This window comes from Vidua chalybeata, chromosome 2 (assembly GCF_026979565.1).
Source record: "Vidua chalybeata isolate OUT-0048 chromosome 2, bVidCha1 merged haplotype, whole genome shotgun sequence".
NCBI classification, from domain to species: domain Eukaryota; kingdom Metazoa; phylum Chordata; class Aves; order Passeriformes; family Viduidae; genus Vidua; species Vidua chalybeata.
Window position 1 is genome coordinate 74,432,858 of NC_071531.1, and position 25,745 is coordinate 74,458,602.

Consider the following 25,745-nt stretch of genomic DNA (forward strand, 5'->3'; position numbering starts at 1 on the left):
ATGAGGCTTTGTTGAAACAAGGAAAGTCGCTGTGTTCATTCCTTAGGGACTGAAGGTTGGGTCTTTGTTTCCTCCAAGATTCTGTGCAGGCTCCATGCCATCCCACGTAGCTGTGATAGTCACTTTTCAGGCAGCAGCTGCACTTTAATGTGCTTTGAAGCAGGTAGTGCTGTGAATTGCAGTACTAACAAAGCCTGGTTTTGGTCTTGTAATTGGATTCTTTGATGAGTGACAAGGCACAAGTTCTAACTGAAGCTTTTCCCCTAATTGGTGCATTTGTAATGTCTCTTTTCATTCTGGTTCTCTTAAGCCTTTTAAATCTTTAGTTTGTGCTGTGACCTTTCCCTCTGCAAGGACAAAAATAAAGTCTGTCTCCTGTATCTGGTCTCTTATTTTCATGAACCCTACATGAGTTCTTGGTTTTTTAGATCTCTGCAAGGGACCTTCATTCTTTTCATGGCTTTTTAGCAGAGGTTTAAACCTGGCTCACCCATTTTTCCCTTGATCTTTCAGACAGGCACAGTGGCTGTAGGTAGGCACGGGAACAGAGTAGGGCTTATTCCCAAGGATCGTGAGCAGAGGGAGACTGCTCTTTCTGTGTCCAGAGGTCAAATGCCCTGTTTGAAAGAGAGATGTGCCAGTGTATCCTAGGCAAATGCTCTTTTTATTCAGCTTTGGATAATTGGAGGTAATTGGTTTTTAATGCATTTTTTCCCCTTGAAGCTTATCCTCTTTGTGTGAATGATTGATTAAATATTCAGAGAGACAAAAATAGGTGGATTACAAACCCCAGTCATTAGGACATTCAGTCAGTACATGGGAGATACCAGGGAGATACAAAATGACAAATACTTGCTGCACAATGCTTAACTATGTGTTCAGATTGTGGTATCTCTGACAGAAATCAGAGCAGTGAGGCAGGAGTCAGGATACAGATCTAACACAAACTGGGGAAAATATTTTAACCATGATGTTCTTGGTCTGCCCCAGCCCTTCCTATGGGTTCCCTGTGGCTGAGTTGTGCTGTGAATGGGCCTCTGGGAACAGTGGCATCTGGAAAGGTTCGTGGAGGAAGATCATATACAGGAGTCTTGTTCTAGAGCTTCTGTTCAAACTGAAAAACCTGGAAGGTAAAGTCAGAGCTGTCAGAGTCTGCATGAGCCTATGCAATTCTAAGTAGTACTTAAATGCAAACTCCTGTGTGATCTCAGTGCTTGTAAGGATAGAGAACTGGGGACCCCTGTGGAGGGGACTCCTGGCCATTGTCGTCTGGCAGACCAGGGTGTCGAGGTCTTCACAAGTTTTTCTGGTGGCTTAGGGTCTGCTGTGCTCTATTCTAGAAGACTTGGGTGAGACAAAGGCACTTTTTTAGGAAGAGAAAGGAGTGTCAGTGAATAAATTTGTTTTGCATACATTTTCAAGTCATGCTGTTTTTCCTTCAGTGTAGATCATTTAAAGAGTTTTCCATGAAAAAAAATATTTCCATGATAATTGCACTTTCCTGACTCAAAAGATTTGCATAATGTTACTATGATAAGAATTGTGAAGTACTCACAAGGGAAACATTTCAGTTGTTGGACAGACAGACAAATTGATATCGAAGGTCAGATTCTAGGGCCCCAAAGCTCACAGAGGTACTGTCACGTATTACCACAGGTTCAATGAATACAAAGTACAGCAAAGTTATAAAGTGAGCCTTCTCTGAAATGCCTACATGAAAAGGTACCTTCTTACACACGAGTTAAGATGCTTAGGTGCATTTTGGCTCTTTCGACTTGATAGGCAGAAGTAATTTTTACTGTTTATCTTGCTTGTTAGGCCTGCAGAATAAAAATAGCTCTGAAAGAGGAAGCTGGATACTGCTCCTTCCTTTTGAATTGTATTGACAAAATTGTATTCTAAGTTTTGGATGCTTATAGTGAACAAACCAAAAAATCAATTGGTAGCTGTCCTTTAAGGAAAACCCTGTTTTGTGCATCAAAGTTTGGGTCTTCATATTGGACATTGGTACCAGGAAAGGAAAGCTGTGGACACATTCCCAGGACTGGCAGCTAGGAAAGCTCTGGCTGCCTGTAAGTGTGGACAGAAGTTGCTTGAAACAGTAAATGAAGAACCACCTGAAGTCACTTTTCAAAGAGCCAGTACACTTCACAGGCACTGAAGCACAGTGAGTCTGATTAACAGCCTATCTGCCACTTCAAAAGCAGATGGTGTGAAAATGCAGACAGGATATAAAGTTTGATCGCAATAACTCAAACTAATGAGCAGTTCATGCCATTGCATTCTGACTGAGAAGCAGACATCAGAGTTAATAGTAAAAGATTAAAATCCTTAGAAGTGCTGGCAGATACCTATGATATCAGCAATAATAATCATCTTGGATGACAAGCATTCCTATGGATCAAAAGGAAAATAGGATACCTGTGTGACTTAACTTATAATTTCAGAGTCATGCAAGAGGTTCTTCAAAATATACACTAGGGAGAAGCTTGAATTTGCCGCATTTAATGATTAGGAGGGAAGACAGAACAGGGAGTTGTGGAGCAAGCAATGAAATGAATGAAACAAATAAATGAGAAATGGGAAGCCTGTGAAACAATTAGTGGATGTGTTGGATCAAGGGTGGTTAAAGAGAACAATCAATGTGTTTTTTCACATACACTTTCAGTTTTGAGACTTTTGTATTCCTGTCCTGCATGCACTCTGTTTTTTATAATGAAGCAGCTTTCAAGGACTGACGGTGGATAATGAGAAATGTTGGACCAAACTGATAATCTTAAAATATAATATGCTATACCTCCGAGAATTCCAGAAAATTTCAAGTGAGTAGTAGTGGGGCTTCTTGGATTAGGAAAATATATGGTCTGCCATGAAAAGCTGCCATGGCACCAGAGCTTCAGGGAACACAACACAGACTGTACCCACGATTTTGTAAAAGGTGCTAGGGATGAATCAGGGAAGTAGAATGGTGAAGCTTTTATCTGTTTCTTGAAAGCTGGTTGGAATGGTAATTAAAAATATGTCAAAACACCTGGAAGATCCTGATAACTGAGATTAATTCTTTAAGCAAAGAGTATTTCATAAATCCTCAGCTCAGTTTTCGGGATGCATCAACAAAGAACTTAATAAAAGAGAAACATTTAATCTGATAAGTTTAGATTTTTAAAAGGCCTTTGAGACTGCTCCACAAAGGCAGAATCTTGATAGGGAAAAGGGATTACTAATGGAGGTCACTGTGGGGCCTTATCTTGTTTCATATTTGAATTCATGGCCTTGGCATAAATAAAAAGAGCATTTGGATGAAATTTGCTGATGGCACAAGGACAGAATGATCAGGATGTTATAAATGAATACTGAAAGATGGATGAAATGAAATCTTGGACGAGATTTGAGTATGCAAAATTTACTACCATGGATATAGAGACTAATAACTTTTGTTCCTGGGAACTCAGCAACTGGAAATGAGAGAGAAGGAGAAAAAGGGATCTTTGAGTATTAGGTGGTCACACATCATGGACTGCTAAAAGGTAAATGGTATACAGAAAAGTGTCAAGAGAATATTTTATGTAAAAAGTCTCATAGAGAATATTGCAAATAATTCTGATCATTCATTCTCAATAAAGATTCATGCAAATGAAAACAGGTGTTTTCATTTAGGATCTTTCGGAGAATGAAGAACCTATTCCTAGAACTTTAGCTTTAAAAACTTTGCCTAGTAAAATTAAGGCTGGGAAAGGATCTGATGGTTTTCCAGAGACACACTTGATGGTAATCAACAGATAGAGAAAGGAGCTTTCAGTCAGGAGGATGCTACAAATTAAAAATTTATAAGTCCCAAAGTGAGGGTGACCAGCAAGAAAAAAAATCCAGTGTCAATTAAGGACTTTCTGCGAAGTCTTTCCCTAAAATGACCCGTACATGGAAGGTGACTGGACAACACAAAAATATTTGAAATTCAGTCTCAACAGTGCAATTGCAAGGGCTGATGTTACCCTTGTGGGGTTTAAATTAACTCTGTAATAATTATAGGCATGAGATTTCATCACCATTGAGGACAATGTTGTATGAATGCTCTAGAGACAACACAGAAGTCTGCCCTCAAATAGGAGACCTCAGGAAATGGTGACATGAGAAACTAAGGCATGCAAAAACTCTGAGACATTGGAAAAACTGAGATTGCTATTTTGAAAAGGAGAGATATAAAAGTGGACAGCTAGTTTATAAAATAATTGCTAGAGTAGGAAAAGAGACTTAGCTTCTGTTTTGCCTGTATCATATACATGAGAACAAAAGGACCATTCATTTAAACTGGGAAGTGAAAACTGGGGATCACTTTTCCATATCATGAGATTACACTGGAGAATTCATCGCTGAAGGAAGTGGTTGGGCCAAATGCTTCACTAGCTTTCAGAAAGGACTGGAAATTTATACAGCTCTCATCAGTGTCTAGTGCTGTCATTGGTGACAATAGAATTGGGGCAGGAGTATGTGTTAGGGTTGTGTCCCCACAAGCTGTTGAGAGGTTCTGAGGGGGAACATCCTGGTTACAGATGCCTAATTATTTGTTAGGTTACTGATGCCCAGGAGAGACGACAGCAAAGAATGTCCCAAGGATATGTGAGTCACACTAAAACTTAACTGAATTTAAAATGAAGATACAGAGCTCAAGAAGGGGACTGACTAATGTTTCCTTTCATGGACGGTCATCTGCTGTCCTACTCTTTCACTCAGCCTGAGGTGGAAACAGGAAAAGGAAACAGCCATTTAACTCTAACTTAATTCAGTTTCTTGTCTGAACTATTCAAGCTTTCTGATCAGTCCACATTTGAAAACATAACATTTTCCTTCAAGTGGTGTTTACCATTGGCCAGACATGATCCTAATTTGTTGCAGGTTTTTTTGACAGCATTGCTAATTATGTTTGAAAGTTGTTGGTTTATAGGAATAGCCAGGATCAGATGTCTTTCTGTCCAAGGAATGAGGATCTGGGACAACTACATTCCTGTGCATAATCAGAAGATTTTTGTCTCAAGTATTTGAGGAACACAGGATTAATAGAAGGGGGGAGAGTTATTTATAAAGGCTTTTGTAAGGCTTTCAGTGCATTTCTGAATGGCTGCTGTCCCAAAAATACTGTCCCCTTCTTAAGGAGTCTGTGTCAGGAAGAGAGATTACTTGATACCTGCTAACAAATTGATAAGAAGCATTTGCAGAGTCCCTGAACAGCAGTAGGCTTGATTCAGTCTATGAGCTTTGAAATCTTAATGTGAATCATTCTTAGTCCTTCTTTAAAAATTGTATGAGCCAATAGTTCTGCTCTGGGTTGCTTAAAATGACATTGCTGAGGTTGTGGCATGCAGCCTGGGATGATGCAAAATATTCAGAGGTAAGTTAGTCTGCAGCTTCTGGAAAAGTTACTGTCAACAAGATGAGTAGCCATATACCCAAAATGACCAGTTCTGGCCTGGAAGACTTGTTTACTATTTGTATTATATTGGATTTAGAACAACTATGCTTTCCTGACTCCAGCTTTCTGGTGATTTTTGCAATATGCAAGCCAATAGGTCAGGGATGCAATGCAAGAGGTATTTCCCAGTATTTCCTCTTCAGTTCTTGGTAGGCAGCACAAGATTTAAGGAAGCTCTCCTTTCCAGCTGTGAAAGAACATGGATATCTGTAGATGAAGCTCTGGGAACAAGGATCCCTATGTTAAGCATTGAGAGTAACATGGCTTTGTTTCAAATCAGGATTGGCTTTGGTGGTTCTAGGGAGACTTCATGTCTGGGATCAAATCAATGGGAGTTGTGGGGAAGAGCACAAATGTGGTAAAGCAATACACTTGACCAGTGTTTCCAGTAACTTGGATCCTCAAAACCAGCAACAAGCTCTAATTTTCTAAAGAAAAAAAAAAAAAAAAAAACAAAAAAACTTGACTCTGTCATCATAGTGAATCAAATATTACATGTAGAGACACGTTAGTGAAAGATGACTTTGAACCTAAACTGCATTAGGCTCTTGACTCAAATTATTTTGGTACCATGCAGAGAGCCTAAAGTAATTGGGCCACATGAAAAGTGAACAAAGTGTTGAGAAATTGATTCAATGCCCACTCAGAGAGTAAGGCTCACTCTGGCAGTAGATTAAACTCCTTCGGTTTTGAGGCTACTGGACATAGAGTGGCCATAGTGTTAAATTCTTACCTTCTATAACAGTCTGGCTGTGGGCAGACTTCCTTCTGGAACATTCCTTCCCATGTTCTGACTTCTAAACTGTGTACAGAACTGTTAGGACAATTCTATTGGGCTGCAAACTAACTTTAATCATCAAATTTTAGTGGGGAACACTCCCAGCCACCGTTTCATTTACTAGTGCTGTTGTATAATCAACTAATCTCTTTCACAAAATAGGGTACAGTGACCGTTCCAAATTGTAAAAAACCATTCACATTCTCAATAAAATCCTGTGTCTATGAAGTTTGTAGAGGTTCCTGTGTCTTTCAGATTTATGTGTTTCACTGCCACCATACAGTGGTGGTGGTGGTGGGATGAGGTTTCCTCATTTCGGAGCAGGTCGGTTGGGCTGCCTACATTTGTGGTGTGACTCTCTAGTGCCTGCCTCTGCTCTGTGGCCTGAGGTAACAGTTCTGAATGCACTGAACATGAAGATGAAACATGAAGCTGTAGAGAACTGGATTAGAAAATCACCACAAGTTACGAGCCCTTCAAACACTCAGCCTTCCTGTCTTGAAAGTGGATGTCAGAACTGATGTAGAGAATAAAAAAAATAATTAACAAATGTGAAGGATGTTTACAGCTGCACCAGGGCTTTTCCAATTGGCTCCTGTTGGAAGTGGGGTGGCTCCATTGCATAACTCCTTTCTGGGACCATGCTGAGGATCACAGTGCTGCCAGATATCCACACAGATCTTCTGCTTTTGGTTTAATGTTGTGAGTGCTGCTTCTGCTCACTGCTCTCTCCTGGGATCTACATAAAGGATTAAAAGCAATGCCTCACCTTCTGCGGTGAGGGGCCCTCACTCACATCCTGTGTCTGGCAAGCAAGAGCACACACAGGAGACTGGGCTAAAACCATCCTATGAGAAAGATTAACGGCACCAACACAACATCAGTGGCCATTGTACGTTTTGTGTGGCAGGGGAGGGTTCAGCTCTGAGATGGGGCTAGTGAAGGAGCTACTGCACTTCCTCAGATTATTTCACATGGAGGAGAAGCTGGTGCTGGAGCACCAGTATGGAGCTGGAGTGTGGCTGGCTCCTCCTGAGATTTCATCAGCTCAGTTACTTGGGAGTGACAAGATGTCGTGAGTCACCCCTGCCTGTGGGAAAAACAGAGTGGGAAACTCTCTGTGGGCTCTCTGCCTGACTGGTAAAGGCGGTTTGTTGGAGTTTAGGCAACATGATCACGAAGGAAGTTGGCTGGTTCCAGCAGGCAGATGTGGCTGGGCTGGAGCAGAGGACCGGGGCAAGAGCAAGACTGGCATGAGGGAAGGCACAAAGGCAGGGCTAGGCATAAGTAGGAGCAAAAACCAAAGCAGGACTACAATCAAATACCATTAGGATGTCCTGCTTTGGCATTGTCCATTCAGTCCAATGGTTTGGTGCCCTCCTTAAAAAGGAAGGGAATTATTCTCTACCAGATAAAAGTGAATTGACAAGAGGGCGAATCTATGGCTGCCTTGAGAAATGCTGGTGCTGCAGTGTAACCCAGGCTCCAGCAGAAGCTGCAATAGTGCCCACAAAAGGAATGTGTCAGGGCAAACCATCTGATGAGAGAACTCTGCCTTTCATGAGGCCTCTGCCCTTAAGCCAGAGATGGGATGGGGCCCTGGGCTAGACAGAGAGGGAGTCTGAGTCTGCCTTCTGGTTTATATGTTCCTCAATAAGCAGGGGTGCAATCCTTTAGGGAGATTTCTGCAATAGCCAGATGGGGTTGGTAATTGTACATTCATTAACTGACCAACTGTGGATGATTCATTCCACAATTCTCAGAGGCAGAAGGAAGATTTCTAATTTAGGGTGAGCTAAACTTCAGGGTTTAGGGGATAATAGGAGAGAGTCTTGATTACAGTACGTGCAGTAGTCAAGAAAATTGCCAGTGTGTAATTAAAAACTGTAGAGAACACTTGCAATGGCAGCTATAATCTGGAATCTATATATCAAATCAAATCTAATAGCGTTAACATTCTCCCCTGTTCCCCTTTAAAGTGAGGAAATTTTGATGCGGCCCAAGTAAAGACCTGTGGAATAAACAATCACATCCTCATTTAGGTTGGAAAGGATCTCCAAAACCATCTGGTCCAACCTTTGACCAATCACCACCTTGTCAACTAGACCATGGCACTAATGCTACGTCCAGCCGTTCCTTGAATACCTTCAGGGATGGTGACTCCCTGGGCACCTCCCTCCAATCCAGTGGAGAGAGCAAGCCCCTCTCTAAGAATAGAGGGGCGTGGATCTTGGTAATTTGTCTGTACTTCCAAGTACTTTTCAGTTGCCACCAGATGGCAACAGAAATCCGTTTCAGCGCTGCAGCATCCTGCAGAGACTGCTGCTCAGTTCCAGCTGCTTTCCAAAAAAAGATGAAAGCTGACGTGATTTTGTCGTCACTAGGCGCGTACGCGATGGCTTTCGATGAAGTCGGACCCTTGAGGACAGCGAGGGGGTGGTGACTGGCCAGCTGAGGCTCTGCTGGCCGGTGGCGGGCTGGTGGCCTGAGCCTCACGGCTGTGGGCAGCTCACGGTTCAAGAGGAACGAGGATGTGCCAGCCCACACTGCAGTCAGCCTCTGGTGGCTGTGCAGATGTGATCTCGGTGACCCAGAAACAGAAATAGCTGGGGGTGAATTCAGGGCAGGCACTGAGAGAGATGATCAGGCTTTGAGAGGGCCCCCAGAAGCATCATAGCGGGGAGCAGTGCAGTCCAGTTTAGGGGGGACGGTGGACAAAGGGGAGTGCAGGGCTGCTAGGGCACCCAGAGCTGGCAGACCGATCCATGCGGTCACTGATGTGGGATTTATCCTCACATCAAAATTCGTTTTCTCTGGCAGCCTCGGTCATCATTTTGACCTCAGATGACTTGAGCACGGTTGCCATGGGAACTGCATTGCTGTCCCCTCCATCCCCTCCATTCCTTGTCTCTAAGAAGCAGCTAGATGTTCGTCAAACACTACAATACATCAGCCGTCCCCCGTGCCCTCTGCCGCTAAGCGGCGGGTGGTCCTGCCTGTCTCTGCAACAGGTGAGGGAAGCGCTGCACGACCTCAGCTTTGCTTCCCCCTGCCCCCAAGCATGAGCACACACCGCTTAGCAAACCCTGCCTGCCTGAGCGCTGAGCTGTTTCCTGGGGCAGCAGGCCCATGTTTTCTATCCTATAAATAACTGTCAGGGTACATCACTGCACACCTCAGAGCCTCGGCTCAGAAGCAAACAGCGTCAGACAGATAAGTGGCTGCAGGAAAACAGAATCCCTAAAAAGGGCCCTCTCGTGTCCAGGATGGGCAGGGCTGAGCTTGCGAAAGAAAGAGGGGTTTCCCTGTCACGCACACAGCTGATGGCGCTAATTTAGCTAATTCTAAGACAGCGGCTGGCTCATCTGCCAAGTCCTGGCAGCGTTACAGCCATTCAGAGAAAGAGAAAAGGAAGAGAAAGGAAAGAAGGAAGAAGAAGGGCGAAGGAGGGGAGACTGGTGAGGGAAACAGGGAAAAATGGTGTGTCTGGAAGAACTGTGGCGAGGAGAGACAGCAGAATGGATCGACTGGGAGGGCAGCTGGAAAGCTTCGTGATGGGCACCGGAGAGGAGGGTGGGGCACAGCCAGAGGTGAGAGGGGAATTAACATGTTGAAATGAACGCTTATTAGGATGTAAGTACCCCAGAAAAACCATCTGAAACTTGTAGCTAAAAACAAGATAAGGGAAATTTGAAGATGCAAAAGGATGTAGAGATGGGAACCTTAGGAAAAAAATATGACTTGGCTGTAAGCCTGCAGTCTTACAGTGTAGGAAGGAAATCTAAAAACTCTTCAATACACATACAGTAGCCATGACATACATTGCAGAACCCCTGCAACAAAACAGCAAGATCTCTGCTATTGCCAAATAGTGCCTTCTATATTGCACTGTCAACAGAAAAGCTCTAGGAAATTTTACAGATCTGTGCACATCTGGGGAGCAGGCCAAGAAGCTCGTGCTGCCCGTTAAACCAAGATCATACATCAGTATTTAAGTACAAAAGAATACAGCAAAACAAATAACTCTTTTCCATGCTATTTAGCGTTATCCACATATATTATGGATACATGTGTCTACATGTTGTTTTGTAAATGATCTGGCAATTTGGGGCTTCCTGTTTAGCATTTCCTTGTAGCTTCTGCCCTCTTTCAACTGCAGTGAGGTAAGAAAATAGAAGCCATGGGAGGAAATGGTTACATGCCATAAGGATGCAGGATATTGCAGTAGATTTGTGTGCATTTCAAGACATAAAAGACCTACTAATTGACCTTAAAGTTGAATAAGAACACAATATAGATACCTAGAATTGACCTAAAGTTCCCCCAATGGTTCAGCCATCCTCAGTCGTGGAAGAACGCTGTGGTTCAGCAAACAGAGGCGATTCAGGTGCTCACTCGGGTCCCTGACATGGTTTGTGTCCCAGGACAAAGTGGGGCAATCCAGAGCCCTCCTTCCCCTACACTGGGTGCCCTGCCTGGGGCTCTGCACACCGGCCAGCAGAGGGAGGTGCTGGAGTGAGCTGGATCCTGTTGCACAGTCCGGTTTTTGCCAGCACCTTCCTGTTCCTGGGTACCAAAGGCACCAGTGAGAAGGTGGACTTGGGCCTCCTCCTTGTTCTTGATATTAGCTCCTACTCAGCCCTATCTGTAACCTTTTGCCTTCATGCTTTCACTTCAGCCTTATTTTCTAGTCTCACTTTTGTTCTCTCTTTGCCTCCCTGTATGATTAGCCACAGCCTTCCTGGATCATGGCCTCACCTTATGCATATCTAAGACGGAAAAGAAGTTCTTTGTTCTTCCAGAAAAAAAAGAAAAAATCATATTTGGCTTTGAGCAGGAGCGATAAACTTGGAATAAGAAGCAAGCACATTAACATAAACACATGTGAAGGGGAAGCAGCTTGTATCCTGTTTAGGGTGATGATGAAGTTGTGAAATGCAGCCTTTTTTTGGTCAGAAAGGGAGGAAAAAGAGATACGTTTCAAAAACGAGGAGGGACTCTTGGAAAGGCTATCAGAAACTGATTAAACCTAATAAATATGCAAAGTGGTAAATCAGTGTTTCACTGATTTCTTGCCTCAATTAGGATTGTTGACATCACTTAAAGCCAGTCTGCTGAGTCCATATCAGGCTGGTTAAATGACCACATTAACCTTTGTGGTTAACATCACACCTTAAGCTCAGACTAGATTAACTCAGAGAGAGAGAGAGGAGGAGGTAGGTATTGGAAGAAATGAGGCTAGAGAGAAGAAGGATGATGGAGAAGAGATTATGCATAAAATAACGGTTGCAAAGGCAAGAGAGATGTGTAATGTACAATGCTGGGTACAGAGCAGAGCACAACATTTGGGGTGAAAGGGGACAGGTGAGCGAGTACGCGGCAGAGGTAAGAGCATGAGGTAAGCAGGGGAGGCTGGAGGATCCAGTTACACATTTCCATTGCATTACCTGCCTTGGAGTTTTCACTGCAAAGATGCTAAAGTGCAAAAGAACAGAAGTGCCAAGAGGTGGGGAGCAGAGGATAATGGGATTATAAAATTAGAAGGCTTGAAGTCTATTTCCAGGTCCAGCATGACTGATCCATGTCATATGGCAGGGGCATTAAATAACTCTGACCTTTGTTGGGAATATTTGTTGCTGTGCTGTGGAAGTTTCTCTGTGCAATCCTTAACACACTGTTCTTAGTAAGGGACTTAATGACAAATCAAGGCTGACTTTATCTAGAGTGATATTAACATGCCCAAGAAGATCCCCTCGTTCTAAGGCCTTGCTGGCTACAATGGCTCACGTTGTCATTGAACCCAGCTGTACCTAACTTATGAAGGGAAATAAACTGGTGTATATCTCAGTGACATAATTATTCTGCTATGATTATCCTTACATTTGTTTCTATACAAAATAAAAACTACCTCAATCAGTAATAAGTACACACTTTCAAAGCCAAGGAAAAAATTTTTAGTCTGGGAAAAAATTTTGGAACTTTGAAACAACATGCACACCAAAACCAGATCATATAACTATCAAAATAACCATTCACTGTGAAACTGGCTGATAAGAGATTTTTGTAACAGATCTGAGACAAAGTGACTCACATGAAAAACTACAAGAAGAATTTGTTTACCCTTCTCAAAAGCTGCCCATTTGTGACCTACACTTCAACAAATTCAGATAAAAAGCCTAAAATTATCCTATGCACAACAGAAGAGTCACATTTTCTGTGCTTGTTTGTCCCATGATGGGGTGGAAAGAAGTGTAGTCAGAAGAACTCAGAAGCTTTATCATGCTTGCAGATACCTCGTCCAAAAGAAGGAAAACTGTCAGTCTTTTACAGAGGTCATGAGCCAGAGTAATGCCAAAGTAGTCACTTTTGTTGCATATACATAGAGGCAGCGTCCTTTTCCTTGTCCCGGGTGGAGCAAGTCAGGACATCTGGGCTGCTTCAGCTGTGAACAGAAGACAACTAGAAAGCTTTGAAGAGGAGGAAGTACCCTATCTGCTTCCAGATTTTCCTAGATGCATTTCACCATGCCCTTTGGCAATCCCAGAGGCACTGGGGAACCTTGCAGCCCGATTGGGTTTAAAGAGCCAGCCTAACCCTTTAGGGATTTTGTCCCTCCAGCCTCTCTGGGGAAAAAGGAAAGGACAGCAAACCAAGGAACCTTGCAGACACTGCATCTATCCAGGATTGCTAGTCTCAGGTCAGTGCTGGCATGTTGGCTCTGTCCCTGTGACAGTGAGATCCCCTTGGAAGCACTTCTACCCCAGCCTCTTGGGGGAAGAGGGAGAGCATAGGTGAGGGAAGATGAGAGGAGGTCCTGACGGTCTGATCCTGGACTGGATCTGAGAAGCAGCAGTGCTAAAGTCTGGGTTACTGTCTTCAGGGTAGCCTCATTCCAGCTTCCTTGGCCTTCTTTTCACCAGGATGAGCAGTCCTGTTTGGTCAGTGCTTGTGGGAGGGCAGCAAACAGAAGCTTTCTCAGGGGACAGGTATAAATAAATTAGCCCCTTTCTTCCTTACAATGGGGGAGAAGATCTGGAAACAGGATGAGATGACACAGCTGGTGCATTCATCCAGATGTAGCTCTCCCTTTTGCTGTGCTGCCTTTCACCTTTTCCTCAGTGAGTGAGGCTGGCAGGTTGTGTGGAGGTTGGAGATCAAGCCAGGTCAGGTGAGACTGGAAGCCTGGGAGATACCAGTCTCCGGAGCAGAGCGGGAGGTGTTGCCCTGAGGGAAGTGCTTAGAAAATGGGAGGGTAGTTGCATGTGAGGGAGTTAGGAAGGCAGAGGAAGAAAATGTCATCGGGCAAGTGGTGAGGGCAGAGATTTCAAATGGTAACAGAGCTCCTCCATGAAGATTACCTGAGTGCATAAGAGAGGGATGCTGCAGGCAGAGGGGGCCCCAAGGGAAAGAGGCTGGTGGGAGATCTGTTGTAAGGTAGGAATGACAGAAGTGGTATCTGGAGTGAGCAGATGCAGACTTGCCTGTGTTGGATTGCTGTGCTTAGTCTCCAGCTAATTTTTCAGGTTGTGATAACTTGTGTTTGCAGGATTTGTGCACTGGGTGGGATAGGTTACATCTCCTCTTCTTGTTGAAAGGGAGTTTAATTTATTGTTCACTTAAATTGTTGTGGATCTGTCTTAATTTCACATTGGTGGAAGCTGGCAGATTCCCATTGTTGGGTCACAAAGTGGGGCAGCTCTGGTAGTACTTGAATGCCTTTCATTGCTGGCAGATGTGCCAGCACCTTTCCATCTGGGGAAGAGCCAGAGTGAAGTCAGGGCTATTGCAAGATCCTCCCTACATGGATCAAATCCACCTCTGCTCCATGTGTCCTACTCCTATTGCTTAACATGCCCCCCACATCTGGTGCACATATGCACTTGCTCCTAGTCTGATTGTGCCTTCCTGCTTGAAGGATGACAGAAAGGGGTGCAGAGGCAACAGAAGAGGAGGATAAGCTTTTTCATTATGTAAAGCATAGGGAATAAGTTATCTACCTTATATAACGGAAATCAGCCTCGTATTCCCCATCAGAGATTCTGCCTATAGAGTTACCCCACTGAGGTATCTCAAAGACCTTCATTGGTTTGGGGAAGTTGAAATATAACTGCCCAGCAGCTGAGCCTGTGATGGGAAGGAAAACAGAGTGGAACTGGAAAAGTTGGTACCTGTTGCGGATAATGGGCACCAGTAATTGCCTGAGAGCCACTTGAGCTTGTCATCTGCATCTCTCTGGATCTTTGTAGCCTTTTTGTAAGAAAACAGAAGACCCCAAATTACCTCCTTGCTGTCTTTTGGGCACCTTGAAAACTGATGGATAGAAAGGGCTGGGCAGGTTTAATGTCCACACCTGCTGCCTGGCAGGAGGAGACAGTTGATCTCCACAGAGCACACTGAAATCGTATAAACCTGCTTTGCCACAGCAATTTACATCAGGTCCAGATATTAGGTGATTAGGGAGCCAAAATTAGAGACTGAAAAGGTTGTACAGTATTGAAGCATGTCATATTGTGTCTCTGTGATTGGCAGGCCTTTTACTGCCTTTCAAGCCACTGAGGTTTGGTTTAGCATTTTGAAAATTCCAGGAGGGAGAATAGGCCATTGGGCTGTAAGAGTAGATTTCTTCAGTGTTAGCTTGGTCCTCTCTTAGTTGGGAGGAGGCAATCTGTCTCTTTAGGAACAATGTCACAGTACTCAGCAGCTCTTATTCCTCTCAGTAAAAAGTAAGAATATGCTTAGGCCCACGTAGGCTGTCTCAACAATACTTTCATGCTGTGTGCAGCAATTTCCCAAGGCTGTATCCTAACTTCTTTTGGTGTATCATACCAGCCAGTGAGTAGCTTTGTTTTTCTTCCTAGTTTAGGAAGAGTGTCATGCTGCAACATCAGTTTCTCAGTCATCTAACCACAAAATTTTGACACGTGACTCTGAAGGTCATTTTCTTGTTTCTGGTCTGGGCTAGATGGACAGAATCTGACATGTGTATATTTCCCCGATAGCATCAGCTATGCACATTCCCAGCAGGCAAGTGAGGGTTTATGATCCATAACTATACTTTCTTGCATCCCAGAAAATTGTTTGTTGGTGCCAGAGGCTTCAACTAAGTAAAGGAGCATGAAATCAAGAATGAAAACAAACAACACTGAACATACAGCACTTGTGGCTCTGTTTAGCAGACCTGGCAGCTGCCTGTGTCATGGTCTCTGCTTTTAGTCCAGAGGGAGAGTGTGGATTGCCTAGCTGGTGAAGCACTGGTCTGGTTCTCTGGATATTGGGGTTTGATTTGTGGCTCCATCACAGATCTTCTCTTGGGCCAAACAATGTAGTCACTACATGTCAGGTTTCCACACCAGCAAAACAGAATTAATACTTCTTCTGTTGCCTTATGTATATAGACCTTGAGATAAGTCTTCAGGATATAGTCTCTCTTTCTCTCTTTTTATACAGTGCTTTCTACAGTGTCATCCTGATTTAAGTTGGACCCTTTAGGAGGACTAATTAATCCTATTAATAATGCATTTCTAGCTGGCTCCAAGCTCTGAAGATCATGTCATCAGTAGTTTCATTTGTTGGTTTCTGCAGTATCCTAAGCTCTGTGGGGTGAGCTCTGGAAGAATCAGAGGAGTGGCTGCCATGGGAAAATAATTCCAGATCTTTCACTGAGCCCGACACAGAATAGGATGGAATTTAGGGAGGCTTGGGTCTGTTGTATGAACATCAGATAATGGCAACAGTGGTCAGACATTTATTTTACTACTACATTTCACGTTGCAGTTTAAGGTGTTCCCAGAAATCTTGCATCAATGCTTGATTAGGAATCAGTTGCAGATAAATATGTTATTCAGAGAGTTTTGAGCTTCACTGCATTTTTAGGTCAGTTCAGGATTTAGGGTCTCATGTGACAAGCACATTGTCTTCTCTGTCTGATCCAGTGATTCTTCTGAAAGGCTAAAGAATGTGTTATCTGATAAATCTTTGGACCTGTTAAAGGTGGTTTGGCTCAGGGTCCCAAATTCCCAGGGAAACCTGAACTCTTGGCATAGGGTAGCTGAATGTGCCCTGTGCCTTTGTGACAGGAAGAGCTGCACAGTCTGCACTTAACATCATGGATAGTGCAGGAGATTGTTCTTAACCAAGAGAATCTTTGAAGACCTGAAGATTACTGACTTGCTGATGTAGTGGTCTTTCACCCAACAAGAAAATCCTTCTGTGGGCAGTGGAGGAATCCTGCACACATTCTGTCCCTGTCACCCAGTGCTGCACTAGTTGCTTCACTGGACACAAAAATGCTGCAAGAACATACTTCCCTTATACTGAAATGCAACTTTCTGAGAATTAGAAGAATATGTATCACCTACTAGAAAGAGATGTGGTTCTGTATCAGCCTTTTTTTTTTTCTGTTTCTCCTTTTCTTAATTTTTATTACATCCTTGTACTTTCTTTCACAAATATATTTATTTTGCCTAGCTATTTATTTCTTACATTGTCTTAATCTGCACCTTGGTTTTCTCTTTCTTTTTCTGTAAGACAGATAGTTCCTTCCTCTTTTTTTTGCTTCAATTCTTCTTAATCTCTTTTTCTGTTTTATTGTCTCAAGTCACTGTGCTGCCACAAGGTCTAGAAAAACAGATGAGTTAAAGTTGCAGAAAAGAAGTGTAACAGTGGCTGTAGTGCCAGGATGCTGGCTGGAGCTAAGAGTTTGGTGTAAACAGGCTGCAGTCCACCACTGCTTGTTCTTTGGACAGGTACTGCAGTGCTTGTTAGTTAAGGCAGACATCAATACAGTGGTTTTTGGATCTGAAGGGGAATAGAGGCAGCATTTAGGCAACTACACCTAAAACAACATGTTCCAAAAAACTACACTCAGTGATTCTCATGTGCTGGAGGCAAATTTTTGTCACTGCTTTATTTCTGAAAATACTGTCTGCATCCCTACTAGAGACATGAAATGCAGTGGTGATCAGTGTGTTTTCATTTTAAAAAGCCTCCATAGGAAGCCTGTCTCACCACTGGAGGCAGCTGGAATGGTGGAGACCCTAAGAAGTTAGTGATTGTAAATTCTAAGTCTAGCAGTGGGACATCTCCCCATACAAAGGATAATTAAGCATGCATTGGGTATGATGCAGCCTGATTCCTACCTTACCTGGCATAGGTACAGAAAGCAGGTGATCTTGGCTCCTGGTCTTTTTTCACCATGAGCATAGTCAAATTCATTAGACAGAGCACAGGTATATTCTAAGGACTACAGCAGGTGGTTTTGAGATGTAATCACGCAATCAGAGCAGCATGGGTTTGTCCTTCCATAGCAACTTGTGGATCCATGAACACCGTGTCTAGGAATATAAAAAATGGTTCCCTTAATGAAGAATCTGGACACTGGTCTCTTGTTCTGGGGTATTGCACTAACCATAGAGCTACCCTGTCAGTGGAGAAAAAGCAACCACTAAGAATGTGGGTTTTTTTAGAAGTACAGAGAGGGGTGAGTGCAGGTTCAGGAAAGCAGAGGCTGCAGGCTGCCCCTCTGAAGGAAGGCACCTCTCAGCAGTTCTGACTTCTGCAGTGTAACCCGAAGAGTGCTGGGATTTACTATTTTCTTCTGTGTCATTTTGTATTATGGCTCCCCAGGGCATTTAGTTTTTCTCCTTCTGGGCTTTTGGTTTCCATTTAAGAGACTGAGAAAGTCCCAATGCTGCAGTGCTCAGCATTGTGGCATCTGAGACTGGGATCTGCTTTTTGTTTCTCTTTGTCTTACTTCTACATCTGATGAAGGCTCTTTCCTCCATTCAGTGGGGTGCTGTGAAAAATCAAGACTGTCAGATGCCCAGATCTTTCAGTGCTCCAGGAGTGGTGTAATGAGTATATGCACTGTGGATGGGAGAGGGTGTACAATTAGTGACATATTTTGAAGCACTTAACATATTGTTCTGTCATCCCCTGAAGACTGAGGATCTGGCAAGATGCTGCCCTATCCCATATCAGGTTCCAAATGGCTGTACCAGAAGTAGAAGTAACACAGCAGTCCTTCAGCTGGGGAACTTTAGCTCAAAGGCATAGTCTCTGGTATCACACCTAAATGTCAAGGCTTAGTGTCACTCAGCCAGGTCCCCTTTGTTTTTGGCATGTTTTATTTCTACCCCCTAAATTCTTCTGCTGTATTTCTGGGTGGAGGGTATGTGAATGTCTCTACAGGAGATGCCTGCTCCTTGCTCTTACTTCTGAAAAATCTTATTCTGTTTTGTCTGTCTCTTCACACTCACATTCCCAGGGAGATTGGGTTTTCCAGGGCGGATGTCTGTCAGACTGACTGCTGTGAGTAGTTCCCTTCTTTAGAAATTCAGCTGCTTGGGGATCTGAGATATGCACATACGGATGTGTGAATAGGTGGGTCAGAATGAGGATTACTAGGAGGATCTCCAGGAGCCTCATTGCACCCCAGAGGAACACACAAGCAGCATGGGGGATCAAGGGGCCTCTGCAGACCAGCTGAGTACAAGGAAAATTACACTTAACATCCTCTAGCTGCATAAAGTACAGTCACTCACCATATCAAACCTCATGTTTGAGGTTTCCACATGTGGTACTGGCTGTGTCTGCCAAAAAGTCTGCTTTACATGGCCTCCCTCCTTCCCTCCAGCCTGGCACTGGTGCAGTTGATACCACAGCTGCACTCCCCTAAGTGCTGAGGACGTGAGAGGCTGCATGAGGATGCAGCCCAGCGCCCTCGGGGCACCTGCTGCCTCCCAAAAGGCTGATGGCACTAATCAAGGACAGAGAAGGGCAGCTCTCCACCCCCACTTGTGCTTTTAACCCTGTGGGGACCATGATGTATTTTCACCTTGGGATGCAAGTGAGGGATCGCAGCAGCAAAGGCTGGAGGAGGAATAGGGATGCACACACAACGAAAAATGATGGGGGGAATGATGAGAGGGAGTGTGGCTGGGGAAAGGAGGGACCACTGATGTGAAGGGCAAAGAGGAAATACATGTTGAGGGGGAGCATATAGAAAGATGCACACTGCTTGGAAACAGGCACAGGAGTAGGCAAAAGGACAGAAAGGACAGATGGAGAAACCACAAAGAGATGGAAGTAGACTTGACAAAAGAGAAAGAAGGGAAAAAAAAAAAGACAGTCAGCCTGAGAGGATGAAGGCACAAATGCAGGAGGTGTGCCAAGAGCTGGCTAAAAGAGGGTTATGGGACATACTGAAACCAAGGCACATGGACAGTGGCTACAAACATCTGGGCCTGCCTGGGGCAGACTTTTGTAGAAGGGGAACTACTGATGTTTAAATTTGGTGCTTAGTGGGGAGAAGACCACTGGCTGAAGATGCAAAGTTCAAAGTCTGTGTGGGTTCCTCAGTCTTTCCATGTGGGTGATTTCCACCATATGTTCCCTGATTACCATTCTTGTAGCTCTGTCAGTTGCCAGAGATTTTGGATTGGCCACTATGTAGTCCCTGCCTTGTGGCTCCTTGCTATCTTAGACCTGCCATCTCATTTCTTTAGTTCAATTTAGTTCAATAGTTCAATTTACTTCAATGGCCAGTTCTACTTATCTGTGTCATCAACAGAGGAATCTACACTCTTCCTCATGCATCTAGTCTCTGCTTTCCCAGGTGCATTTCCCCATACTCACATTGTTTGTAGAACGATAATGCACTTGGCAGGAGAGCTAATTCAGCAGTATAATGTCTTTCAAAGTGCACCCTGTTCCCACCTGGTCAATTAAACTGGAACAAATCTGTGCAGAAGCACTGACCTGAGGCCAAGCACTTTGCCTCCTGGAAAGATGTGTGGTGACTTCCCCTGTGAACACCACCTCAGCCCTACTTGGAGCTCTGGGATGGGCAGCTCATCCCTGCTGTCCTGGCCACTGCCGGTCTGCTCAGGCGGACTGCAGTGGGGTCAGAACCAACTGTGATGGTGTTTCCCATGCAGTACATCCCTGTACAGCCTGCCTGAAGGAAGCCTCTCCTGGAACAAGTGGTATCCATGCTTTCTCGGGGATGCTGTTGCTCTCACAGAGCAAAAGCCTTGGAGTGGTGCTGAGCCTGTTTCCTACAAGCTGTCTTGTCTCTGGGGAACTTGAGTCCAAAGCTTCTCAGTACTGGAGATGTTTGTCAAAGCTTATTCTTGGTCCCTGAGCTCTGAGCAAGTGGCCTGTACCTTGCTGAGCAACAGGGCCACAGCGAGAGCTGTTTCAGATCAAACAAAAGTATTATGGGAAGAGGACTTGCTGCAGTGACTTGGATTGGAAGGAGGAGACCATGCAGCCAGATCTGTGACCTCTCCAGTTTCCAGAGCCTTCTCTGGAGAGGCCTGGGCCAGAGCAGCCATAGCTCCGGTGTGAGTCCCCCAGGAACCTCTGCAGGGAGCTGCCACTGGACAGTACAAAGGAGCTTTCCTTCCACTTCACTGTAAAGCTGTGCAGAGCAGCACTTGTGACCCACCCTTTGCAAATGGTCATGTAAAATATTAAAAGTATTGCCCTTCACATCTGGTTGGAAAGGTACAGATTTCTTTTGAGGATTTGTTCAATAGCATTAACTTTCTTAATGCATTCAGCAAAATCTTATCTTTACTGTTCAAGCTCTCCCATTTTCCGGGTTTGAGACCTTATCACTGTAAGGAGTGATATTTTTTGCAAAACAAAATATGAAGGAAAAAAAAACCCTTCTTCATTGCCTACAGAAGTTCCCCTGTAGGATTTTGCTTTTATTTTTATGACTGTGAAAGCTGGAGTTTGGGTAAACTTTGCCTAGTAGAAATAAACAATAAAAATGCAGGCTTTCAAAGAGGGAACAGGTGACTACTAGTACACAGAGATGCATATATAAAACCAAATATATATATATATATATGAATGCAAGCAGACATATGCAAACAGAAACAAAAATACAGCTATATATTATGTAAACACTCATGATCATATGTGTATCTACATACCTTTGTATGTACGAAGTAGCATGTATACAAATATCTTCAGATATTTAAATGTAAGCTCAGAAATAAAAGTATGTCCATAAATATGGAGATAAAGAAATATGTACAAATTTTAATATGGTAACATTATAAATATTATGAATTCATGCATTGGTAATCTCAGGCATGCTAATGTTTGTACACATATGCAACGTCACACATTATGTGTCTGTTTATCTATCAGAACGTAGTTACTTAGATATGAACATTTTATATAGAAATGCAAGTGTAATGCAGCAGGCCCCAGAGAGTCCTCCACCTGCCCACCAAACACACTTGGGCAGCTGTGCACAGCATTCTTGCACAGCTAGGCTGGCTGAATGCAACCACTCCAGTTTTCAAAGGGGTGAGGAGGGCCACGGGCAAGCAGGGACACGCGTGTGTGGGAGTGCAAGTGAGCTATGAAAGGGTGAAGGAATGATCCTGGGGGAGGACAAAGGGCTTGTGGAGAACCCAGAGGGAGCAATAGGAGAGCCAGATGGGTTTACATGAGCAGGGCAGCATCACTGGAGGGTGAGAAAGGAGGCTGGGGAAGAGAAGAGAGCACGAATCAGGAAATGTGCTACTCCCCTGAAAAGGAAGAAGTGTGAGGGGACAGTTTAGGGGAGATACCCACCCTGTTTTGCTGGCACCTGTTTTTGAGGGGGCGTGGGCAGAACTGCCGGGATGGGATGGGATGGGATGGGATGGGATGGGATGGGATGGGATGGGATGGGATGATGAGGCTGCATATTAGAATCCCTTCTGCTCCCTTTCTGGTGGTTGACCCTGATGGCAATAGAGAGCAGGACTGACTGCATAAGGCAGCTCTTCCTGAGGACCGGTTTAATCTCCTCTTTCCTCATCTGCTCTGCCTGGATCTCAGCACAGGAGCAGTGTGCGGGGTTTTGGGACACTCTTCCCGTCGCCCCCTTTTTTGACCTGCATGGGCTGCTCCTTGTGCTCCTGGTGACTGAGCAGCAAGCAAGGGGTGCTGTGCTTGTGGGGAGAGGGGAATTGCCCCGGGGCAGCTGAGAGCATCTCCTGCTGCGAGAGGAATGATAAACCCCGGTGCGCTAGTCCAGTTTAGCCTTTGTTAGCCCGCAAAGGGATAAGGGTGAGGCTCAGGTCCCGCTGAGTGTTTACAGCTAACTTTAGATTACAATAGTGAGGGCAGTAGAGAAGGGTTAGCCAGGGGCTTTGTTCTTTTCCTGGGAATCCTGCTGCTGTAATTACTTGTGATCTCAGCCATTTTTAGTCTCTGTTCCCCTCCACCCCAGGCTACAATCCTTCATTCTGTTGCTGGAAAATGCAGTGTGATTCGGGTCAGCTCCCTGGGAGCAGAACATGGCTTGGTGAGAAACACCTCCAGAAGTGGTGTTTGTGACTCCGCAGCTCTGCTTGCCCGGTGTGTCTGTGTTCTTATGTCAGAGCTGCCGTGTCAAGATCCGTGTGTTAATGTGTGTGTTTGCTGGGGCGTGTGTAGGTCTAGTGGGTGGGTTCAGCTCTGCCCACTCTGTGTGTGTATGTGCTGGCCCTGCGTGTAGGTTTCTCTTACTAATGTTGGGGTGTGAGAAATACGCCGAAAAGGGGACGTGAGATAAAGCCGCTCACCCTGATGAAACGCCTCCACTCCGTGCCATGGGTGCAGGCCCAGACTGGCTCTGCGTGCCAGCAGGCAGCATTCCCCAGCACCCATTCCACTGGTGCTGGATTGACCAGGCTGGGCATAAATTGTGAGGAAGCCTGTGCTTTCTGATCGGTATCTATGTGACTGAAACACTGCAGCTGGTTAAGCAGCTAGAGCACATTGCTGAGCTGCACTCCTCAAACTTCCCATCATCCTTCCCTCAGGCTGGCACAGTGCCCCGCACGTACCAAAGAGAGTTTCTTCTTATGCCTTCAGAGGAAAAATGTTTCCCACCCTCCTTAAGACATTACATTTTACCATCTGAATATAGTCACTTCTTGACCAATATGAAGTAAAGATTAGTTTTGTGAAGACTCAGCAAAAACAACCCAGTCCTTACACATATACTGCTCAGCCCCTGGGGAAAGGAAGGAAGCAAGGGGGAATGATGACTGGCAACCCTAATTCCTTCTATCCTATACCTTCTGGTCCTCTCCAGACATCCTCATGAACTGACCCCTAGTCCAACCACTCTCCTGAGCTGGGTTTATCTTCTTATAGTACTTTGCTAGGAAATTCCCTTTGTAATTTCACACCTTGGTACAATTTTTTTTTTCCTCTGCTTATGTTGCTGGGCTTTAATTGAACTTCATTAGCCAGGTTGGCTTCTTACATTGCCCTTCAAATTTAGTTTCTTGCTCAGGGTGGAGACAAACACAGTGTGATGAGGTGACTGATATAGAAAAAACCCACAGCACATATGTTTTGGCCAAAGCCTTTTGCTCTTGCAGCCCTGCAGCCTCCTGATAGGTCACCCCTGAGCTCCCATCAAAGCTCTGCTGCTGTCTCCTCCACCCCAGATGCTGCAGCATCCCAGTTCACGACCGGGACATGGGCTTTGGGGCAGTTTCAGTTGTAGTTCACCTGTACATTCCAGAGGAAAGGAGGCAAAAACAAAGAGAGATCATAAGAAGGGTATTTGCTTGTGGTAAAAAAAAAGTGTACTTAGAACATTCTCTGTGAGTCACATGCACATACTTAATTATTGCTATTCTGAGATACGAACCAGTGTTAGAATAAAATCAGATAAATAAATAGTGCAAGGGAAGGCAAATGTACAGGTATATAGCTCCTCTCTTGCTAGAAAGCCTGGTTTCACAAGGCAAAATCAATCAGGAAAAAAAGCAGGCTTGTGGCCTAGATGCAGGCCAGGAGTCTTCTTCCAGTCAGAACAAAAGAAAAGGACAAGGCCTGAAGTGTTATAGGAAATGGGACTAGGAAACCTTTGAGGACTTCCAGGGGGTTGTCACGTCTTTCATATACACCAGGATATAATTTTCAAGGGGATGCCGGTTTCCTCTCCAGCATGTGGGTTTCTGCAGAACTATTCATTCTTTTAATAAGGTTAGTTCCTCTTTGTGAATCATTGTTAAAGCATTAAATATTGGTTTCCGCTGATTTTTTTTTTTTTAGCAACAGATACTTCCCTTTTTGAAAGCAACTGTGAAAGTATTAAAACTTTTAACTTTGCTTTACTTTAGATTAACCAGCCAGCTTAATGACCAAAGTTTTCAGACAGTAGCTTCAGCCTACACTGCACCATGGTTGAGGGCAGAATTTAAAGGTGCCTTGGGTTTACTGCTGTGATCTCTCCAGTGCTATGTCTGTGCTTTTTTAGCTGGGTAATTTTGTAGCTTCCTCCTGTACCTCTCTGTTCATCTTTTCTGACTATTCACAAGTTGTCCTTTTCCATCTGATATTTTGCTGCTGTCTTTTCCTTCCTTTTCTCTTCTATTCTTCTGCCTTGCCCTTCTAATCTGCTTTAGTATTTTCTTTCTTCACCTCATTATGTCCTTTTGTTTTTGGCTTCTGTGTCTCCATTGGTTCTTTTCTCACTCGCTTAACCTCCTGTTGTTTACAGGCCAACCTACATCCCACCCATCATCTTGTTTCTCTCTTTTATCTTTCCTCCTTTTCTTCCCCCCCCTCCTCCTAACCTCCTCTCAACAATAAAAGTTACTCATGGCTTGAGGGGGAAGCATCTGGCCCATGCTGGCTCTCATTCTCTCTCCTTTGTTCTGAATGCTCTTTTGTTATAAACACAACAAACAGTAAAGCACAAAATCAGCTCTCAAGGCAAACACTGCATAATAATCCTCCTTGTCCCCGCTCCTCTTATCTCTGAAGAATTTGTTCTCCAGGCAAAATAAGAAGAAACACGAGATAGGATTCGCCAAATTTGGAGGCGAAAGAGAATGGAAAGAGCCTCATTATATGGGGCAGCACCACTGAACTGCAACTTGGGCAGATTCAATAAAGTAGGTGAAATATAGCTTGCCAGGATTTTGGACAGCAATGTGATGATCCTGTGGTTCATCAATCCCTGTGGATCTGTCTGTGCTCCTATTAGGTTGTAGAGCCATGGACAGGACAAAAATGTTAGTGTTTTTTGGTTTTTTTTTTTTTTTTTTTTTTTTTTTTTTTACCTAATTTTTGGCACCTTCTCCTCATTTGTGCCTTGAGCCAAGGCCTTGTGTATATGGAATATGTTTGCCAGAGAACTGTACCTGCTGGACCTCCACTGACGTTTTCAAAAAGCCACAGCAGGGTGCTTCTGTGGGGTCACATGCCAGCTCCAGTCCCTGAGATAAATTAAAATAAAAACAGGCTTGCTCATTGTTGGAGCTCTTGCTTAATGTTAGATAGAGATTCTCTGATTAAACCAGCTTTCCTCAGAAAATGTAAGCTCCCTGGAAGTGAAATGCTAGTTGTCATGTACTAGTTTAGACATGCAAGTGTTCTCAAAGCTAAAAAGAAAAAAGCTTGTTAAGCAAAAGACAAGCCTTTCCCAATCCCCACAGCTCTGTGGTTAGGATACCGGTGTTTAATGTGGGGCAGCCAGCATCAAGT